At 42.6% G+C, this 11,990-nt stretch overlaps 1 non-coding gene across 1 annotated transcript; it reads left to right on the top strand.

Moving 5' to 3' along the window:
* The first annotated feature begins 11,075 nt into the window (after positions 1-11,075).
* Positions 11,076-11,181, top strand: LOC140815759 (small nucleolar RNA R71). Its single transcript, XR_012114406.1, has one exon. It is a non-coding gene; the product is annotated as a small nucleolar RNA R71 (small nucleolar RNA).
* The last annotated feature ends 809 nt before the right edge of the window (positions 11,182-11,990 follow it).

Here is an 11,990-nt window from a genome sequence, read left to right as displayed (position 1 = left end):
TATGGGTTTGGGTTTCAAAGTTACTATTCCTTCCGGTGATCAAATGCTCACGTCAAATATTGTCAAGAATCTGGAGCTTCGTTTATTCACAGATGTAGTTCGGCAGATCTTATTGTACTTCCTATGCCTGAATTTGATATTATACTTGGTATGGACTGGTTATCAGCAAATGGAGCTTCGATTGATTTTCGTCAGCGATCAGTATCTATTAAACCACCTGGTGGTAAATCTTTTGTTTTTGAGGCGGCGAGAAACAAGCAAATGCCGCACGTCATCTCTTGTCTATGTGCGAGGAAGCTTATTAAGCGGGGATGCCAAGCTTATCTAGCTTGTGTCACTACTACGCATGCATCTACCAGTCAGAAGTTAGAAGATGCTGATGTTGTGAGAGATTTTCCTAGCGTCTTTCCCGAGGACGTTTTTGGCATTCCACCCGATCGCGAAGTGGAATTCTCTATTGATCTTATGTCGGGCACTGTTCTTATATCTAAAGCACCTTATCGTCTAGCACCCGCTGAAATGATAGAATTGAAAGATCAAATTCAAGAACTGCTAGACAAGGGTTTCATTCGTCCTAGTTACTCTCCATGGGGCGCTCCGGTGTTATTTGTGAAAAAGAAAGATGGTAGCATGCGCCTTTGCATCGATTATCGTGAGCTTAATCGGGTTACTATAAAAAATAAGTATCCACTGCCAAGAATTGAAGATTTATTTGATCAGTTGCAAGGAGCATCGATATTCTCTAAGATTGATCTGCAATCGGGATACCATCAATTGAAAGTTAAGGAGTTTGATGTTCACAAGACGGCATTTCGCACGAGATATGGGCACTATGAGTTTATGGTCATGCCATTCGGGTTGAACAATGCGCCACCGATCTTAATGGATCTCATGAATCGCGTATTTCAGCCGTATCTGGATCAGTTTATTATTGTCTTCATTGATGACATATTGATTTATTCCAAGAGCAGAGAGGAGCATAGTCGCCATTTGAGGACAGCACTGCAAGTTCTACAAGACAGAAAGCTTTATGCAAAATTCAGCAAGTGCGAGTTTTGGCTTGATAGAGTGGCATTCTTAGGCCACGTTATTTCTAGTAGGGGAGTGGAGGTCGATCCAAGTAAAGTTGAGGCAGTGAAAGAGTGTCCAGTACCGAAGAGTGTTACCGAGATTCGCAGTTTCTTGGGACTAGCTGGCTATTATCGCAAATTCATCAAGGGATTCTCCTTTATAGCAGTGCCTTTGACATCTTTGACTAAGAAGAATGCGAAGTTTATTTGGGGGTTCGAGTGTCAAGACAGTGTTGACAAGTTGAACCAAACCTTGATATCAGCACCAGTGTTATCTATGTCATCAGGGCAAGGGGAGTATGTTCTTTATACCGACGCTTCTAAACTTGGTTTGGGCACAGTTCTAATGCAAAATGACCGAGTTATCGCCTATGCGTCAAGACAGTTGAAAATTCATGAAAATAACTACCCTACTCACGATCTTGAGCTTGCAGCAGTAGTCTTTGCGCTAAAAATTTGGAGACACTACCTTTATGGGGAGAAGTGCAAAATATTCACTGATCATAAAAGCTTGAAATACTTCTTCATCCAAAAGGAGTTGAATATGAGACAGCGCAGGTGGCTCGAATTGGTAAAGGACTATGATTGTGACATTAGCTACCATCCGGGGAAAGCTAATGTAGTGGCAGATGCGTTGAGTAGGAAAGTAGCAGTTATCACTCAGTTATTGATCGAGCAAAACTTGCACAGTAAAATCCCCAATAAAAATATGATTTTGTATGCTCAAAATTAATCGCAAGTGCACGATGTCAAGTTATAATATAGTGTACGTGATTATGAGTATCGTTCCACTGAAGACTGTGTTTTACAATTGTTATTTTCAGTTATTTGACATTTAGCAACGAAAATTGAGTTGATTGTTTTATTACTACTAAAATCAAATAAGAATGCAAATAAAAAGATTCAAAATCAAGTAATGAGATATAATGTCTAAAATGGTTGAGTAAAAGTCAATGAAAAATGGATTTGTTGGAAATCTCGGTTCACCTACCCCTCGTTAATTAATTAATTCGTTCGATCGTGATCTACGCTTCCGACAGGATTTCCTAATCTATTGAACACACTCTCTCGAGCTATGCCAAACTAATTCTACTCAATGAAGTAATTAAATATCTTTAATTATTTATCAAGAGCGAATCGCATTTCGATCTATGAAATCCCCTAATTTTCGACCCTAAGGACTATGACTATCGGCACGTATCCAATTTCATATATCTATGTAAATTGTAGATCCGCGAATTATACTACTCGATCCTATCACTCGTTATTCTCTTGAACTCACTCGTGATATGAAAACGTCGTTAAAGTTAGCTACGCTTTAATGACACAGTAAAACAGTAGTAAAATCAAGAATAACGCACAATCGAAATATAAATTAATTCAAACAACGTTCGGGGTAGGATCCCCTTTAATCCCAACAAATAATGAAGTTAGCTACTAGAATTCATAGTAAAAATAAATGCAACAATGTTTAAAACGATAAAAACTAGATTAGAAATACTAGGCGAGACGAAATCTGCGAAGAACGGTGCTCGGAAAGCTTCAAATCTTCAATCCAAGCGCAAGAGTGCTCTCCAAACTTGTGACGGCTGCAAAAACGAAGTCTGAATCTCCCTGAATTCGTGCCTCTCCCCTACCATATCTTCCCTCTTCCGAATTAAGGAATGGAATCGAGATTGATCTTTTTCCAAAAATAGGTGGCGCTCGGGCGGTAGAAAAGTACCGCTCGAGAGCCACACCTTCTGTAAATCTCCTTGGGGCATTCGGCATTCGCGCTCGGGCGGTAGAAAACTACCGCTCGAGCGCGGACTCTTCTGTAATTGGGCATTGTATGACATCTCTCGCGCTCGGGCGGTAGAAAATTACCGCCCGAGCGCCGACCTTTCTGTCGAGATGTTTCGGCATTTCTCTCCTCGCGCTCGGGCGGTACAATTTCACCGCCCGAGCGCCAACTCCTCTGCCCTTTTTGTCTTGACTTGGCACTTGGCTCCGATTTTGGTTCTTCCTGTCGTGTTTCCTGCAAATTCATCATGCCCGAGTGAGATAGGATAAAATGCAAATATTTATTCTAAAATGAACAGAATGTGATTGAAACAAACGATGCGCAATGCAAAAACACACACAGATTAATGCAATAAAACACGTAAAAACGACACATATCAACCCCCTCATACTAACCTTTTGCTTGCCCTCAAGTAAAATAGGTTAAAGCACGAGATTCTAAACAAACACATCAAACACCCAATACTCACACGAGAAATAACCAACACAAGTAAATGTCAATGGTGAGTTAACGAATTTTATGCTCATGCCTCAGTGAACTTTCTCACGTACAAATCATAATCAAGTCAAATCACAAACGAATACTCATTCTCATCTACACATAAATCTCGGCACTAATTTGAACGTGTGTGTGTGTCATGATGGGTCTAGTCATTCGTACTTCAAAGAGATCAATTATCAAATCATGCGAGTCACTCAATTAACACTTCAATACAAGTCTCACTAGCATGCATCCCTGTGTCCATTTATCACTAGCCATTAATTGAACTTTATTCGACTTTTAAGTGCATATAAGGGTGTCGAAAAGAAGGAAAATAAGCTCAAGTGGCTAAAAGTTGGGAGTACACCGATCATTTTCATTGTGCAATCGTCAAGACTTTTCGTCTGACTTTCCTCGTCTCCTTACATCTCCAACTTTTAGCCTAGGAATAGAATTTCATTCCTTTTATTTCGGCTCCCCCTCACCTTACATCTCCTTCTTTCTTCTCTTTTTCTCTCTTTTTTTTTTTTTAAATGCACAATTTTCACACATGTACTCCATAGGCTAAGAATATAATCCTTTGGATTACAGCTGGTTAGGAGTATGACATTTTAATTCAGTGCATTGGAAAGGAGGTAAATGTAAAGTTCAAGGCAAAACAAATTTTCTCATTCGAGGTCCCAATTAGCGACTTATTTTCACGGGTTTACATGCTAAATCAACTCATAAATGGTGCCTTTCAAGTTAACCACACAAAACTTTCAAATTTCACCATTATTCCTACAAAATTCTAGTCCCCACACATATGTGCTCAAAAAGTTCAAATTTGTACCAAAATTCATGCTTTAACAATCAAGAGTACCATTCACGAAGTGACCCAATCAATACTTTTGTAAAGTATCAATTCAACATCATCATTGGCTCATAAACTATGTCTTCTCACCATAAACGACACCAAACAAAAGAAATGCAACGAAACTAAACCAATTAACTAAACAACCAAAACAATCTACCCCCCCCCCCCCCTCATACTAGAGTTGTGCAATGCCCTCAGTGCACAAAACGAAACAAACACTAAAAACAAAAAAACTCATGAATGCAAATGCAACGACAGAATAAGCAAAAAGAATAAAAAGAAAGGGGAAACAGTAAACTTCCCTGATCAAGCGTCCTCGTCATCATACTCGGGTGGTGGCACTCCGGCAGCGTCCCCCTGCTGAGAATAATCATACTGGAACTGGAATGGGGGAGGAGGTAGCGGAGTCGGTGGAATGGTCGACGGGTCAACGCCCCCGTGCACAAGCAAAGAGCGCATCATGGAGTCAATGTGCGATAAATGGTCCGTGACGTAAGAGTTGAACTAACTCTGATGCGCTTGGAAGGCGAGATTTTCATCCATCTTGTCATTCTGAGTTCGCCTGCGTGGTTGTGGTGGGCGGCGTCGTGGGATGGCAGTGCTAGATCCACCGGCGTCCTCCTCCCGAGGGGGAAATTCACTGATTCGCTTAGTTCGTTTCCGCTGGAGGTCTTCGACACAAATAGGCTTCATGGGCTGCAACCACTCCTCATCATCGCGAAATACGACTCCCGCTCTGGCACACAACTCGGAGATAATGGTGGGGAAGAACAGGCCCACATGACTGTTGTGGGCACTCAGTGTGATTTGTGAATTGATAAGTGTGCCCACGTTGATGGCGTATCCCTCGGTCAAAGCATAAAGCAGCACCGCCCGCTCTTTCTGGACCTCGCTCTTATGCGAGACCGGCATCATTCTCCGAGCCACAGATAAATACCAAAGGGCAACTTCGGCTTTCAAATACTTCTCGTCAAAACAACTCGGCGAGCCGCCCAATGGTTTCCATATTGCGCCCGGATGGCACAATGTGGCGAGAATCGTATCATAATTCGGGCTGGCAACTAATGTCTGGAAGTGGGAGTCGTCAACCTCCGCTGTCCCTAACAGTGCATTGATCGTCACCGAGTCATACGGTACATGTTTACCCCTAACAAACACCAAACCATTTCGCCCCTCCGCTGCAATGGCATAAAATTCGCGAACCACAGAGACCACCGCCGCCTTAGGTTGCTCACCGAATTTGTCCCATCCCCTTCTTTCCAAACCAACAATAATATCCAAGTATCTGTCCTCCAACTGTCGCCGGACTCCCCTCTCGGCTATTGGGTTGCGGTGAATTTTGGCATGCTCGTATCGATCCCTAGCCTCCATACTAACAAAACGTGCCCTATCAAATGAGGATGAAGAAGAGGAACCGGGGTTACCTTTTTGCTTCTAAGAAGCCATGGGATGAAGATGGAGATGGTGCCTTGACTTGGAGAGGGATGTTCTTGCTTCCTAAGAGAGAGTGCGCCTTGCCGCCGGAAAGAGGAGTGGAGATGGTGGTGCCTGCAGAAGAGAATCGAGAAGAAGAAAACAAATTGAGAGGAGTTAGGGATTTGGGGGTGAATTTGGGGTAAATAATTCGTGCAGAATGAGGAAAGGGGAAGGGGTTCTGCGCTTTTAAAGTCAGTCGCGCTCGAGCGGTAGAAAATTACCGCTCGAGTGCCGAGTCCTCGGGCAAAAATTTTAGAGGCAGATGTTCGCGCTCGAGCGGTAAAAGATTACCGCCCGAGCGCCAAGCTCTCTGGACCTTTTGCATTTGCTTCGCGCTCGAGGGGTAAAAAATTACCGCCCGAGCGCCGAGTTCTCGGGAAAATTCACACTTTACTTTTTTTTTAAAAAAAAAACAACAGTAAAACAAAATATGCTGACACGAAAGAAAAAGAAAGTTGAATTAAATGCAAGAGAAAGAAAAGGAAAGTAGTTCTCAATTTATAGTCGAGAGCTTGACTGTCGGTCTGTCTCAGTTCGGCGTGTCTTGGAACCGGGTGATTCCAAGTTGCGGCTCAATTGTGCCACCCATGTAGTGCTTCAGTCGCTGGGCGTTGACCGTAAATGCCCCATCCTTCTCGTCTTTCAATTCTACAGCTCCCGATGGGTATACTTTCGAAATCACAAATGGACCAGACCATCGTGATTTCAACTTTCCGGGAAAAAGTCGCAGCCGGGAGTTGTAGAGTAGGACACTTTCACCTTCTTTGAACTCTCTCTCAACGATCCGCTTGTCATGGGCCTTCTTCGTCTTTTCCTTGTAGGTTAGTGCGAGATCATATGCTAGATTTCGGAATTCTTCCAACTGATCTAGTTGAAGCAACCGTCGTTCACCTGCATCAGTAAAGTTAAAGTTTAGTGCTTTTGTTGCCCAATATGCGCGATGCTCTAACTCTACAGGTAAGTGACATGCTTTACCAAACAATAATCTGTATGGTGTCGTGCCTATTGGTGTTTTGAAAGCAGTCATATACGCCCAAAGAGCATCATCTAATCTCACCGACCAATCCTTCCTACTGACACCTACCACCTTCTCCAAAATTCGCTTTATCTCTCGGTTAGACACCTCAACTTGCCCACTCGTCTGAGGGTGATAAGGGGTAGAGATTTTATGTGTGACACCATATTTGCTCAAAAGTTTTTCAAAGAGTTTGTTGCAAAAATGCGTGCCACCATCACTAATGATTGCTCGTGGTGTTCCAAATCGGTTAAAAATGTTTTTCTTTAAAAAATTTAGGACCACTTGAGCGTCATTAGTGGCATACGCTTCCGCCTCTACCCACTTAGACACATAATCAACCGCCACCAAGATGTATTTTTTCGTGAAAGAGCGGGGGAATGGTCCCATGAAGTCTATTCCCCACACATCAAAAACCTCACATTCAATGATATTATTTAACGGCATTTCATGACGGTTAGAGATGTTACCTGACTGCTGGCATTTATCACAATGTAGCACATAAGAACGAGCATCTTTGAAAAGAGTTGGCCAATAAAAGCCACATTCAAGTACCTTGGATGCCGTCCTTGTTGGTCCGAAATGACCACCTACCTCACGGTCATGGCAATGGTTGAGAATTTGATCAAACTCTTCCTCCGCAACACATCGTCTTATCATGGAGTCTGCACAAATTTTAAACAAAAATGGTTCCTCCCAAAAATAGTATTTCACGTCAGAAAAGAATTTCTTACGTTGGTGAAACGATAGGTTTGGTGGAGGTGTGCCTGTGACAAGAAAGTTAGCAAAATTTGCATACCATGGACAATTTCTCACCTCAAAGAGTTGCTCATCGGGGAACCAATCATTGATAGCACGATCGACAGAATCATCACAAATAAATTCTAATCTAGACAAGTGATCCGCCACAACGTTCTCGACACCCTTTTTATCTCTTATTTCTAAATCAAACTCTTGTAACAGTAAGATCCACCGAAGTAAGCGTGGCTTTGCATCTTTTTTAGCAAATAGGTATTTAAGGGCAGAATGATCAGTGAATACAATTACTTTGGACAAAACAAGGTATGCATGAAATTTGTCAAGTGCGAATACTACTGCAAGTAATTCCTTTTCAGTTGTTGCATAACTCAATTGAGCCTCATCTAAGGTCTTACTTGCATAGTAAATTGTGTGAAATACCTTGTTTTGCCGCTGGCCAAGCACGGCCCCCACTGCAGTGTCACTGGCGTCGCACATGATCTCGAAGGGCAGGTCCCAATCCGGTGCCACCAAGACAGGAACCGTCACCAAGCGCTCCTTTAAATCCATGTATGCCTGTAAACAGTCAGAATTGAAATCAAATGGCACATCTTTCATAAGTAAGGAAGATAGAGGTTTGGCAATTTTCGAAAAATCTTTTATAAAACGCCGATAAAAACCGGCGTGGCCTAAAAAACTTCGAACTCCCTTTACTGACGCCGGAGGTGGCAAGTTCTTGATGACTTCAACTTTCGCCTTGTCCACCTCTATTCCGTGCCCCGAAATCTTGTTCCCTAGGACAATTCCCTCTTGTACCATGAAGTGGCATTTTTCCCAATTAAGTACCAAATTCGTCTCCTCGCATCTCTTCAACACCACCTTCAAATTCTGCAAACAATCATCAAAAGAAGAATCAAATATCGAGAAGTCATCCATAAAAATTTCAAGAAACGTTTCTATCATGTCGTGAAATATGGCAGTCATGCATCGCTGAAAAGTAGCCGGCGCATAACACAAACCAAAGGGCATTCGCCTAAAAGCAAAAGTGTCGTAAGGACAAGTGAAAGTGGTCTTCTCTTGGTCCTCCGGCGCAATCATAATTTGGTTGTACCCTGAATACCCATCCAAAAAGCAATAAAATTCATGACCCGCTAACCTTTCAAGCATTTGATCGATATAGGGAAGGGGAAAGTGATCTTTACGGGTGGCATCATTTAATTTCCTATAATCAATGCACACACGCCATCCCGTAACATTCCTAGTGGGTATTAATTCGTTATTCTCATTTGTAATCACAGTAATCCCACCCTTTTTTGGCACACACTGAACAGGACTTACCCATGCACTATCAGATATAGGATAGATAATACCTGCATCGAGAAGCTTAATTATTTCAGCCTTTACTACCTCTTGCATCTTTGGATTCAGTCTTCGCTGAGGTTGCACATAAGGTGAGTACTTCTCTTCCATCAAGATCTTGTGCATGCAGACTGATGGATGAATCCCTTTGATATCCGCCACCTTCCACGCAAATGCACCCTTGTGTGCTTTCAATACCTCCAACAGTTTGTTCTCCATCACATCTGTCAAAGCAGCAGAAATAATGACAGGTAAAGTGTTATTCTCACCTAAGTATACGTACTTGAGGTGTGGAGGCAACAGCTTCAGCTCCAGTGTTGGTGGATCCTCGACGCTTGACCTTTGAGGGGTCAAATCTCTCCGTTCTCCTAGATCCTCCAGTCGCATCCTCATTGGCTTTCTCCATGGATGGTTGGTATTAAAGTGTGCCACTATTTCAGCTATTTCTTCATCCAACTCCTCCTCTGCCAATTCAGTATTTATAGTGGCCTCCAAAGGGTCCCTAAGAGCATCCTGCACATAGTGAGACGCAAGAGAGTCAAAAGCATCAATTCTAAAACAACTATCAGAATGCAGTGTGTGCTTAAGTGCATGAAAAACATCAAAAGTAATCTCATCCTCGCCCACTCTCAGTTTCAACTTCCCCTTTTGCACATCAATCAGTGCCTTGCCAGTGGCAAGGAACGGTCTACCCAAAATCAGAGGCATCTCCGCATCCTCCTCCATGTCAAGCACCACGAAGTCCGCAGGGAAAATGAATTTGTCCACTTTCACTAGCACATCCTCAATCACTCCGCGGGGGTACTTGACAGATCTGTCAGCTAGTTGTAGAGACATCTTCGTCGGCTTTGGTTCTCCCAACCCAAGCTTCCTAAACACAGACAATGGCATAAGATTAATACTGGCACCGAGATCACACAATGCTTTATGAAAAACAACATCACTAATCATGCAAGGAATAGAGAAACTCCCCGGGTCTTTCAGTTTTGGTGGGATTTTGTTTTGCACTAAGGCAGAGCAGCTTTCAGTCAAATTTACCGTCATGTGATCCTCCAACTTCCTCTTGTTTGCTAAGATGTCCTTAAGAAATTTAGCATAACTAGGCATTTGCATCAACGCATCGGCAAAAGGAATATTGATATGCAATTTTTTAAGGCAAAAACTTGTGTGAGACGGTCTCACGGGTCGAATTTGTGAGACGGATCTCTTATTTGGGTAATCCATGAAAAAGTATAAATTTTTATGCTTAGAGTATTACTTTTTATTGTGAATGTGGGTAGGGTTAACCCGTCTCACAAATTAGTATCCGTGAGACAGTCTCACATGAGACTCACTCATTTTTTAAATACCTCAAGAAATTTACCGAATTGTGCATCTAGTTTTGCTTTTTTCAATGCTGCAGGGAAAGGTGGAGGGATAACAATCTTAGCCTGCGTAGTGTGAGCCGGTGTAGGGTTAGATGACTTATTTTTTAATGTCGCATCTTGTTCATCCGGCGCTTGGCTTTTCTCTTTTTCTCTAGGCTCCAAAACTTTTCCGCTCTTCAACTCAATGGCCTTCACTTGCTCTTTTGGATTAGTCTCGGTATTACTTGGCAAGGTGCCCGGCTCTCTACTTGCTATCATCTTGGCCAACTGTCCAATTTGATTCTCGAGCCCCTTTATTGATGCATCTTGGTTTTGGAGTCGAGTTTCAGTGGATGAAATAAACTTAGACATCATTTGTTCCAAGTTGGACTTTTCTTCTCTAGGAGGATCGGATCTATACATCGGTTGTTTTCCATATTGTTGTCCTCCTTGCGGTCTATTCTGACTGTTTTGACCGCCCCACGAAAAGTTGGGATGTTGCCTCCACCCAGGATTGTATGTGTTCGAATAAGGGTCATTCCTTGGGCGGTTTTGGACTCCCACTTGATTCACCGGTGCCTCATTTTGCACATAGAAGGGATTTCCATCTTGACAGTCTTTCACATAGTGCTCTCCTCCACACTTTTCACATAATATCTCTTGAAGACGCATAGCCGTGCCATCCACATTCAAGCCGTCTATTTTCCTGTTTAAAGCGTCAAGTTGTGCAGTAATAGCAGAAAAATCAGTTACCTGGTGAACTCCGGCACTTCTACGCTGGTTGTTCCTGTCAGATTGAGGATGATAGCTGCTAGCAGCCATCTCCTCCAACAACTCATATCCTTCTTCCGCAGTCTTCCTCAAAAGGTTCCCACACGCAGCAGCATCTATCATAGTACGGTTAGGAGTAAGCAAACCGTAATAAAATGTTTGAACGACTAACCCAAGTGGTAACTCGTGATGTGGGGATCTTCGTAGTAGGTCCTTGAAGCGTTCCCATGCCTCATATAAAGATTCCTGATCGAATTGAGCAAATGTTGTAATGTCTGCCCGCAGCTTCATGGTTTTTGATGGAGGAAAGTATTTGATAAGAAACGCTTTCTAAAAACGCTTTCGCCATGTCCTCCCATGTGGTGATTGAACCTACAGGCAAACAATTCAACCATGCTTTAGCTTTATCACGTAAAGAGAAAGGAAATAAACGCAACCTAACAGCATCATCAGAAACTCCATTGAATTTAAAAGTATCGCAAATCTCAAGAAAATCCGCGATGTGCGTGTTTGGGTCATCTACTGCAGTTCCTCCGAATTGGACTGTGTTCTGAATCATCTGGATTATGGTTGGCTTGATTTCAAAGTGATTTGCCCGCACAATAGGCCTCACAATGCTAGGGCGTGCACCATCCAAAGAAGGCTGGGCATACTCTAACATTGGTATGCGGCGTGGCATCTCAATATGTCTCTCTTCACGGCGCTCCTCCTCATGCTCTTGCTCGTGCCTCTCCATCAGTTCCTTCAGTCTTTGCTGATGTCTTCTCCTGCGAAAAGTTCTTTCAATTTCAGGGTCGAACTCAAGCTCCACGTCAAGTGACTTTGGCATGCACTAGACAAGATACCTGGAATAAAATATGGAGTGTCAGCTCAAGAATAATAAGACAATGCTAAAGCAAATAACTAAAAATAAAATTGTAGATTAACAGTCCCCGGCAATGGCGCCAAAAAATTGATCGAGCAAAACTTGCACAGTAAAATCCCCAATAAAAATATGATTTTGTATGCTCAAAATTAATCGCAAGTGCACGATGTCAAGTTATAATATAGTGTACGTGAGTACAAGTATCGTTCCACTGAAGACTGTGTTTTACAA

The sequence above is a fragment of the Primulina eburnea genome, chromosome 15, assembly GCF_022965805.1.
Source record: "Primulina eburnea isolate SZY01 chromosome 15, ASM2296580v1, whole genome shotgun sequence".
In the NCBI taxonomy this organism is placed as follows: Eukaryota; Viridiplantae; Streptophyta; class Magnoliopsida; order Lamiales; family Gesneriaceae; genus Primulina; species Primulina eburnea.
This window is presented reverse-complemented; position numbering and strand designations above follow the sequence as displayed.